This window comes from Carassius carassius, chromosome 11 (genome assembly GCF_963082965.1).
Source record: "Carassius carassius chromosome 11, fCarCar2.1, whole genome shotgun sequence".
Classification (NCBI taxonomy): domain Eukaryota; kingdom Metazoa; phylum Chordata; class Actinopteri; order Cypriniformes; family Cyprinidae; genus Carassius; species Carassius carassius.
The window spans coordinates 27,212,435-27,224,360 of record NC_081765.1 but is presented as its reverse complement, the minus strand read 5'-3'; positions in this window follow the sequence as shown (position 1 = coordinate 27,224,360).

The following is an 11,926-nucleotide window of genomic DNA, read 5'->3' as shown; positions in this document are numbered from 1 at the left end:
TGTATGCTGTGCGATGTCTAATAATGATGTCTAAGTACAAAATGACAATGGCCACACCTGTAAGTTGATGCGTCACTGATGAGATGATAATGGACCTCATGGCAAAATACTGCACCTCTTGTGACATTGCTGAAACCTTTGGCTTAGTCATTATTCATCAAGCTAAGAATTCTCTTATTTGATCAGCTGATCAGCGTCTGGCTGTTGTATAGAGAAATGTTGACTAAACCTGTTTGTTCAAAAGTTCTTTTACTGCTGTGTGTATCATGTCTAGGTTGAGTCAACAATGGAACTTTCTGTATTCAAAACCTTTGCTGGGTCATTGCTGCTGAAGAATATTTGGTGAAGAAGCATGGATTTGTTTACATGCTGTTTTCCTTTACCACACAAAAAACACTGTATATGACTACTTATAAAGTGCTACTTAAAAATATTTTTGAAAATAAAGTGCATGATTATTGGTAAAAAAATGTTTTGTCTAAAGCACTGTGGTAGAAAATATTTAATAGTCTGATGTTCGATAAATAAGATAATTTGCTTTATATTGATCTTTGTCATGATCTACCCATAGTTTCTTCCTTGTAAACACAAAAGGGGACATTTTTTAAATATTTTCCCTTACATTTAGGTTAGCATTTTGTCCCCTTGCTTCCAAGTAAACTTTTAATAATAGACTAACATATAAATAAACTAAAAGTTTAAAAAAGTATTAATCACGTTTAAGAATAAAAAAAAAATGTGGTGGAATTGTCTTTATAAAGAAAAATAAAATAAAATAGATAACAGTGAAAGAGTAAATATTACATAAAATGTTGTTAATTTAGTTGGTTCATAGTTTAATGAAGTTTAAAGAAATGTAGAAAAGGCTTTAAGACACTATTTTGCTTTAACATACATCCAAGAAGATTTCACTGAGTGTTTGAAAAATTACATTCAGTTAAATAAGGGGGTGGCAGAAACTCCCAATGGCAGCATTGCTTCTTTTCTACTTCCTTTTATTAATTACATTTCTTTGTGTACTGTGAAGAAACTACCAGCTCATACTGTGTGGGAGGGTTTGAATTCACAGGAATTGTTTGTATAATCCTTCACCTAGTTATCATTAAATAATGCTCCATCCTTGACGTATGGTTAGGCTTGTGCAAAAATATCAGCATTTACATAATCATAAATTATATGTCTATGTTTGAACTGTTATATAATGTATTTTTAGACTATATAAACATATATTTTAGTAACAAAACTTTAGCTTGTCCTTTGACAAAAGTTTCATTATAGTTATAGTTATTATACTTCTTGCATTCCCATGGCCCTCTTTATATTTCAGTTTACCAACACTGCTTCATGGATTCCCTCCACTGGCCCATCTACAGAGGGGAGGACTGGTTCACTCAATCCTGAAAAGGGATGCATCAAATCCAGAGCTCCTAGAGCTATGGGATAGGATGCTCAGTATGTACATTTTCATCAGTCTTTTAAAACAAAGCTATTATCAGGGTTAAATAATTGATAAATGAATCAGTTTCTGTTCTTACATGTTATTTATCTTTTTTTTTAGACTCCAGCTTTCAAAACATGCCCAATGTGACTTCAGTCATGCACACTTTTAACAACACTGCACTTGTTGATCAGGTTAGTGATGAGTGTTTTCCATATTATTGACATATCCATGTTTTTGTGTATGTGTATGTATACACCAGATTGATTTTATTTTATTTTTAGGAGATAATATACAAAAGGTTATTATTATTTTTTTCAAAATATCTTCATGTAATTTTTTTGTTTTTGTTTTTTTGGTAATAGTCACTAGTCATTGTTTGTTGTGTATTTTTTGTAATGGTCCATTAAAAAATAATTATTATCATTTGAATGTATATTTTAAGCGATATGGCTACATAAAGGGATAGTTCATTCAAAACGATGTCGTCATTTACTCACCCGTATGTTGTTTGCAAACCTGTCACCAAACAGTTGCTAATAGTCATTGACTCTCACGGTATTTGTTTCCATACTATGTAAATCAGTGGCTACCAGTGACTGGTTCAATACCAAGATTCTTCAAAATATCAAAATTCTTCAATGTCCAGTTACTTACGTAATTATTTTTTTTCTTTATTGTAGACAATGGAGTCAGTTTGGGAATCTGTGAATGTCTTGAAAAAATCCATATGCAGCTTCTCCATGACTGCCATCAACACATCAGCCAGTTCACAGGATCTCTTTACAAAAGGCTCAATAAACTTCTGCAGCTCCAATGACACTGTTCTGGAAGCATCCTTACTCACCCTGAACCAGGTAGGATCAGACCACCCACACTGTTCATAATCTTTCAGTCTAGTTACATTATGCCCACAAATGTCGAGGACATCAAATAAATTATTAGACATCCCTATGATGTTCATCTGTTTACTTGTGTGGGTCGCCAGGTGCTGACAGAAATGCTGCTCAGTAACCCAACAGAAGTATTGGGATCGATTGGAGGCACTATGGTGGTCCTAGACATGCTTCAACAGGAGACTTCAGTGTGGGACTTCCTGCTTGGCCTGCCTGATCTCTTCTTGAAGCCCAAAGATGAAGATATATTAAATGTTGGAGCAGGGGAATTGGAAAATCTTAACAAGTGAGTGTTAAGAACTTGTTTAAAAAAAAATTGCTCACATACGCCGCCTTTGAAATATTTAGGGTCAGTTGATAATTTTGTTCAGCTAAGATGCATTAAATTGTTATAATAATTACATTTTAAAAAGTTAAAATAATAAGTAACACTTCTTAAGCACCAAATCAGCATATTAGAAGGATTTCTGAAGGATCATGTGAATGAAGTCTTCACTTTGTGTATCTACTTATTGTGCACTGGAAGGTTCAGCCAATTAATTGCCTATTTACTTCTTGTGCATGTTTTTTGGTTCTGGGAATTACATAACAACATTAATATGTGGATGCCTAGCTTGGTTTTCCAAATTCAGTCTGATGTGTATGTTCACAACAGTACACCTTCCCATTATGTGTGACTTACATATTTATATTGTATTATATTAGAATCTCAGCCTCTCTTATTTGCTTTTAGTACCTTGACCTTTCTTCAGAGGACTTTCCCTCAGGCCAACATCTCTACTGATGTCACAAACCCAGTCATCACTAAAGGCATTGGCTTTCTCAACTACATGAGTGGTTGGAAAGGGAGAGGTGTGTTGAAAATAAATGGTTTGACATGTTTTGTGAACTGCATGGTATTTCTGGCAACCTGACATTTTTTAAATTAGAAGACAATGCCTATTAATTAAAACTGAAAGTAGTTTCACATATTTATTTTTTGTATGGGCACTACTACTGAAATGTTCAGTATTTAGAGATCAGTAAATGTACATAAGGAAATTATGCGTCTGGACAGTTTCAGCCAGGGCAACGTGCTGTGATGACCCTTATGATGTTCCAAACCTTTATTTTTTCCCAGTATTAATTAATTTATTAATTTGCTTAAACTGTTTTGAAGACTATCTGCACCCATTTAAACAAAAGCATGCAGGGACTAGTTACTGCCAAGTTTCAACAAACTTACAGAAAAGTCACCCTTAAAGAAGTATAAAAGTGAGTCACACTATTTACAGTATGTATATATACAGTATATATATATATATATATATATATATATATATATACATATATATATATATATATAGAGAGAGAGAGAGAGAGAGAGAGAGAGAGAGAGAGTATATATATATATATGTCGCCGTGATTTTGCCAAGTAATACACGTTCCTAAATCAACATCATTTGATGATCCTGGATCAACATTATTTTCCAAAAATATAGATTTAGCCCAATCCCAGTCCCTACCCCTAAACCTAACCCTACCCATAATCCTAAAACCAGTGGGAAATGATAACGGATTAACAAGGGTGTAGAAGCACCTACCCGATTGTAAACCTAAAACAGATATTTCCTGAAAAGTTATATATCAATTCTGATTGGTTGATTGAAATGTTGTTCCAGGATCAACAACGATGTTGGTCCAGGAACATGTTGTACTTAGTGAAATCATGCTCGTCATATATGTATCGTATATATATATATATATATAATTTGGTTCATAAAAGTGAGTCACGCACATTTTTCATCTAACTGTGTAAAGTGACCTTGGGCTTTGGAAAGCCTAAATAAATATTTGTACCACATAGCACAATTTTGATGAAATGTCACTATAGTGCCTCTGGACATGCTGATTTTGTCAGATGAGATTTTTTTTTCCATTAGGTAAGGATAAATGTTTTATGGTTACTACCATTGCACTTGAGTAAGGTTTATAACCCCAGGTTGCTGGCTGCCAGGTTGCTTACTATCTTAGGAGAGATGTTGATTGTTATGGGTTTTAGAGTCTATTGTTAAAACCAGTCCAGACTACGTGTTCGATGTGCACCACACCCTGTCTTATAAAAGGTGAGGATCCTACTTGGTAAGGTGAAAAATTATGATCACATGTCATTTGCAGCCTATTCTTAGACAAAAGTGTATTTTATTATTTGATTAACTAAAACCGTAGGGTATAATTTTTTTCATTGTTAAAGTTCTTTTTTTGATCCCTGTTTAATATGTACCGATATGCATATGCAAGCCATTCATAGATTGCTTTCGTCTAGTTGTATGAGTTTAAGTCAGGGCTATCTGTTTTTTTTACAATTGGGAGGAAGGGGGAGTGTTCATGTAACCAGTTTGAAAAACAGTCATTTTTAAAAAACCTATTTGTGATGGTACTGACACAGAAATGATACACTTCAGATTTAACTAACACTGTGGTGTTTTGACCAGCATACTCCCCAAAATGTGCATGGATATTAAACTTTCAAGTGCTTTAGAATGCCGTCTGCCAGCCAACATAGTCACAGAAGAGGTCTGGTGATGGTCAAAAGTGCATTCATATTTTTCTCTTGTTTTAAATAGATGTGTATTTCAAACTGAGTGATGTCATGACCCCAAGTAGCATTGTTCTGTACAGCTCAGAAGTGAAGGACCTTATCAACCAAATAAAGATTCCTCTCGATCAGGTAGGCCTCTCATTGCTGCTCAGTGCAGGTTCCTTGTTCAAAATATGAGTATTTGTTAAACTATGTGTACAAAGCCAAAAGCTCCATAGACTTTGAGGAAACAAATTCCTTTGAAACACTTTTTCAACTTCTAATTGATATGTAATTCGTCTACAAACTAGATCAAATTGGGCATATGCATGCATCAAAAGAGACATATTATTATTCCTATTAGAATTTTTTTTCTGAATGTCATGAATCACCATGGAAATCACCAGTGCCACATTCACCACATCTTAAGTTATGTGTTGTTTAATATTATTCTGTGGTTGAAATTGCATCGTTTGAATGAACTAACAAATTTAGAAATACAATATGATTTGAAATGATCAAAAGTTGTATTTAGTAATTATTTATTAATTTTGTGTTAAAGCTGATTTCAGTAGAATTTTGTATTAGCGTGTTGCTAATTTAATGACACGATACTCTAATATGAAACTCTTGATTGATATGCTTAGTTAATGAATGACTTCAATTGCATAAATTGACAAAGTGACAGCTTAATTAGCAATGGCGAACAATAAAAATACTTTTCACCAAAGATATTTTGGAACATTTTTCACATGGGGATTGCCATATAATGCCTTAATGTTGCTTACGCAGGCTAGGTTTTCGGAGAACTAGCTCATTTGTTTTATATTGTTAGAAGATTAGGAGTTTATATAAACAAACACAATTCATGCACACACAATCTTTCAAACTCATGCATATTTTGACCTTCTCAGATTCAAGTGCTGTTCAGCGAGGCAAACTTTCGTACCTTTTTATGTGACCACAACATCAACGCCTCCTATTGTTGGAGTTGGGAAGCGAGCCAGATATTTGAAGGTGTAAATACATGGAAAGTTGTTGAACAGGTAAATTTTTCATATATTGGAATGTACAAATATCTGCTTCTCTATGTTTAGAAGTAAGCCATATTAAATAACACTTCCAAACTTTACTAACCTATTTTGTGGTTGAGAGGGTGAGAAACTCTCATTTACGGTTCCTCCTCTTTACTTGCTGCACGTTACCTTGGAAACAGCTCAGTCTAAACACAAGACAGCATGCTAGCTGCACTGACACTGATTGAAAAAAAAAGCATGTATATTCAGCAGCCCTCAGGGAACGTCAATTAGATATTCCCCTGACACAGAGGGAACTCCACAACAATATCCAATCACCATGATTTTGCATTTAGAAGCCATGCATCATGTGACAAATACAATTCAGAGTAATTGGTAGGACTGTCACAGTGACTACTACATACAAATATTACATGCTATATTTGGAACAAACCCACATGCATACGTCTTTTACTCCTCATTACATTTAAATAATGAATGCTGTTTTAATATTGTAAATGCACATTCCAGTAACATCTTCATGTTTCATCCTTACAGGTACTGTTGGCTTGGAGTCAGACTTCTGCCTCAGCTGACCTGGCCTTCACTAAAGAGGTGTTCGGCAGCTTCCTGGGCCTAGTGTCTCCATCGAGCCTGGATGCTGTTCTCAAACATAGCAGGTCCCAGCGCAGCAGTGATGCTCAGCCACAGAGCCTGGGGGAACAATTGTATGTCAACCCAGGCTACTTTGCATCTGTTTAGATGGAATTTGATGCAGTAATTAAATGTTAAATTGATCTGTATTTCTGTAACAATTACAGTTTTCGTTCAGGATCTGTATTTCACATCAAGTGATGACCCAACACAGTATCTAACCCCAATTTATTGTATTGTATGGGTTGGATTTTCACTTACCTTACATAGATTTGCTTGAGGTTTTTGAGGATGAGTGCATGTCATGCAATCTGGCTTTGATAGCATCAGCCAAATCTGGTTTGATTATTCCATGTGAAAGGTGACTCTGTGCCATAGATACCATAGAGTTTACTTCCAGGATGGAGTTTTTTTTTTTAACTTTGATAGGAGGATTTTTAAATTAATCAAACCAATGTTTATCAAATGAATTTGTCTAAGTTTAGTCCACTACCTTTTGAATGAAAATGGATTAATATATAAATATAAACCAGGTTGGTTCATTAGACATCTGCATGAACCAAAGAAACCTGTTATTAAATTTGTTAAACCTGAAATCCAACCTGTTTATCATTTCCCCCCTGTCAGAATCTTTGGATTAAGCAATTCAGCATTTGATTATCTACAAGGCATGCCTGGCTGGGAATACATTCAGACTTTTATGATGGCTGGCCATTCATCAATGCAGGTGGCAAGAGTTGCAATTGAAGTCCAGCTACGTATGTATCATCAGCATGTGCAGAGAATTACACTATGCACTATACTATGCTTCCAATGCTTGACACACTGATTACCTGAATCATCATTATCTGTTTCACAGCATTCATTGATGTGGTCCTGAAGGATGCCAAGTATGTCCAGGAGGCATTCCTTTCTCTAATGCAGAATGAGACCTTTGCTAATGCCTTGGCTGACCATGCCATGGACTCTATTGTGCAAACCGTGGCCAAGGTGGTTAAAAAAAATGTGTGCTTTTGTAGTTTTCATTAAAGTCTTCATCTGTCACACTGGATGTCCTATAATGTTTCATACAGGTTCTAGAGGGTCACACTAGCTGCAAAGACCTTTTTGCTCCCTGGGCTTGGATGTCAACCTACAGCTCTATAAACCCTCAGTTGTGGGGCACTCTAGTTTGCACTGGGAATGACACACGTCTTGAGGAAATGCTGTTAACATCACTTTTGCCAGTAAACGAGAAGGTAAGGGGGTATATTTAGAAGAGATGGCAAGAATATTTCAAACTTTGACAAAAAAAAAAGAAAAAAGAAGTTAATTAAATAAGTTAAATAAGTTAAAAATAAAGTTATATTACTACTGTCCCTAAACTAAATGTGTTTTCACAGGTTCAACAGTTGGTTGGTGTAGTGAATGGAACTGTAATGTACAATGTCACACCCTCAATACTAATGGCAGAGTGGCACAGTCTATACACAATCTCCCTTCAGTATGTCACTGCCCTCCAGAAATTGCAAACTGAGTTTAATGAGGACTATTTTGCAGCTTGGATCCCAGGGAACATTTCAGTTGGATTATCCCAGATTCTGTTGACCAGGTCAGAAACCTACTATTTGTCAATAACTACTATGTGACAAGGATGTCTCTTGTTGAGAATTATAACAGTCCCTGTAGAAACAGAGATTTACTTAGCTAAGTACCTTTATCAACTTTTAAACTCATTGTATATGTTTATTTGAATTTAAAATTCTTGTGAAAAAAGGGTTACTGGCATATTTGAGAACATGGGTTCTCCGCTAGAGAACAGCTCTCTGTGGCCCTCCATAGAACCATATTTCCATATGGCTTATTGGATTTTGTCCTACCAACCTAATGCCACTGCATCACCAAACTGTGAGTATAAAAAAAATAAATAAATTGTAAATCTTTCATAAATCATAAGGCTTTGGTTCTTAACATCTTATTATTGTTGTTAAGTTTGTAACAATGAGAAATCATTTTACATGGTTTTAAATCTAGAATGTTTTTATTGTTTATATATATTTATTATATATATATATATATATATATATATATATATATATATATATATATATATTAGGGCTGTCAAAATGGCTGAAAAAATTAATTCGAATTTGCAATTAAATATCAAAATTCGAATTATATTCGAATTTAAAATGCATAATTTCAGTTAGGGTGAAGAAAAGCTTTTGGCTCCTCTTCTGAGGCCACAACAGGGCGCATTGGGCAAAATATTACTAATGCACGTTTATTCAAAGCATAAGAAAATATTACTGTGCAAAAAAGTGCATAATATTTAAAATAATTTTTATAAACCAATTATAATTAAGTAGCTTAAAGAACTATAAACAAAACAGAATCACGTGTACATGCATAGTTTAATACAAAGGGGTGAAAGCCAATCACACAGAGTACATTTTTCATTTAAACATGAGATGCAGTGGGATGGGGAAAACCCACCATAAAGTCTCGAGATATGTTTTTGAAAAAAATTGAACTCACCTTAATTTTACATGGCTTTCTAAACATGCGGCTCTATTGTGTGAGACGCGAGTGCAATGGTGATAGAAGATGTCCCTCTCTAGAAAATGCGCGAAATATGCGATATGAAATATTATAAATTGAACATAGATTAATAAATGCTGAAAAATCAAAAAATGTTGAAAGAAATTATATAATTGTTCATGATACCTTATGCATTACCTAAAGTTATTGAATGATCAATATTTTATTTCAACCATACTATAAATAATATGCAGTAAATTGTGCACGTTTTTGCAGGCACTCTTACCCCCAATGCCTTCACCTGTCAGACAGGCTTTAGCTGGGAAACAGCTGTTCCTTTGATTCATTCTTTGATCTCTAAAGTGTCAAGAGAACCTGCCAGCCTGTTAAGGTAGTGATTTTTTACTGCAAAACATTTATTGATACCAAAGTAATTTTATTTTCAACTTCTGTACTACTCTGTGCATATTTTATTTTCAAAATGTATCAAATTACATAAAAGTCAAATTGTTGATACAATATAAATTATTTTATTATAGATAATGACTTTACATTCATTTGATTTTAGACCTCTCCAGGGGACAGTGGCTCTCCTCCAAAACAGTTACTTGGCACTTTTGCAGCAAGTCATTGCCAATGGCCTACCTGGTCAGCTACTTGGTAGTGAAATTTCACTAAAAGATTTGTCGCTGGACCTCATTAATACAGTCGATAAAGAAATTCAGCTCCTCTCAAACATTGATTCCACACAGCAGTTTGACACTCAGCTCTTAAACGACATTATGGCAGCTCTTGGACTGGGGCAGATAGAGAACCTGTTGTCAGGAGGTTCCCAGACAATCAGCATGCACCCAGTCATCATGGGAATCCTTCAAGTCTTGAACAATGGGTCCATCCAGATTCTAAACAAAGAAGAGGGTTTTGCAGTTCTTCAAGCAATTTTGAGCCAACTTGGAGCCATCTTACCTCCAGAGCAGCAGTATCAGTTAGAAGCAGGGCTAAATAAGACTCATGATCTCATTCGAGATCTAGAGATCTGTTCAGCTCTTGGCCAGGACTGTGTAGCTGATGTCCATAATGTCTTTAATAATCTTGGTGCAATGCTTGCATTTGGAAATAATGCCAACAACACCATGCCAACAACACATCTTTGGGGTAACATGACTCTCCCTGTTGCGCTTGATGTGCTCGCTCTGCTCCTGCCATGGAACATGTCCCGGCCAGTAGAAGCCTCAATGGAAATTTCCAGGAAGATTCAATATCTTCTTGAGCAGACTCATGCATCTCCTATTTTCAACATCAGTCAAAGTCTACAAGCCTCCAATCTCACTATTTCTGAATTAGAACAAGTCAATTCTGTATTTCATTCTAATTGGTCAGTATCCATTCTGGAAACTCTGAATATGGCCATTCAAATCCCACAGTGTGTGAACACTCAAACCACACAGTCTCCCCAGAAGCCTCCTGTTACTGGACAGGCCGAATGTGTCCTTCAGCTCATCCAGACTGCTTCTGGTTTACTTGGAGTAATACCTGTGGCAAAGAATGCTCAAATGACTCTTAAAAACTGGCTTAATATCACTGCGGTAGAATATCAGAAACTAAATAACATGTCCACCTCTGGATCTCGCCCACTTGCATTGACAGAAGAGGTGCTGATTACAACACTGACAGCCATCAGACAAAACCTGCAGGGTCTTGATGTGGAGAATATCACTGATATTACAAATGAGCTCAACATCCTGGAAGACCTCTTGAAAAATGTGTTCAGAGAACAATACACATACCACACCATTAATTCGACATTGATGGAGCACGGGCAGTATGCAAAGAAGGTGTATGGAGAAATCACACTGTGGTATTTAAACAAGCTTGGAAATGACACCAGTGGCAGTATGTTTGCAGAGATTCTCCATCAACTGAAACACATGACTGAAATGCAGGTGGCACTTATCATTGCAAAAGCAGATATGGTGATGCTAACAATGAATCAAATCCAGAACTTGACCCATGTGAGACTTCCTCTGAAAGGTGAAGATCTTGTACAAGTTTGCAGTACAATCATGACCATGCTGCAGGGTGAGATGGCATTGATTAAAGGAAATCTTGAGATCCAGCAGACGTACTACAATTTTCTAGGCTCCCTAATGAACATTAGTATTCCTGCTGAAATTGAAGGTCAGATCATGACCTACCTCAGCTTGACAAGGGAGTGGATCACAAACCCACAACTGATGACGGCACTTGCTAGAATTTTCCAGTGGGAAATTAGCTCTGTAGATATCACAACACCAGGAAATGATCTTGAGCAGCTCCTACAAGCCATGGCTCCCCTGCTCACCCCTGAGGACAGAGCCTTCATTGCTGTTGCTGAACAGTTTTCTCAAGCAGTAAACTATACTCTACAGTTGGCTAGCACTGATGGTGGTCTCCAAAGTGATAATTTTACAGAAGCTCTCATTAGCACAGTCAGAGTGGTTCTGAAGAGTATTTCTAATGAAACCGGAGCTCTACCTCAGGATGTGGTTAACAATATTCTTGGTGCTTTTAAAAGTTCCCTTCAGCTGATCCTAAACTCCAATATGAGCTATGCCCAAGCTAGTACCCTAACACAGGAGACTATCCAGATGGTAGAGACAGTGATTCATACTCTTTTACCAGCGGAGGCAGTTGTGGTGCTGATTTCCATTAAAAACAGCATTTTATCCTATCTGAATAACGTCTCCCAGCCTGCTGGATTTGATCAATGGAATGAACTGTGAGTGTAAAGTCCATGCTTTTATTGAGTAATGTTCTTTCTCTCTCTTTCATTCTCACTTTCTAATTATATTTTTATATATAT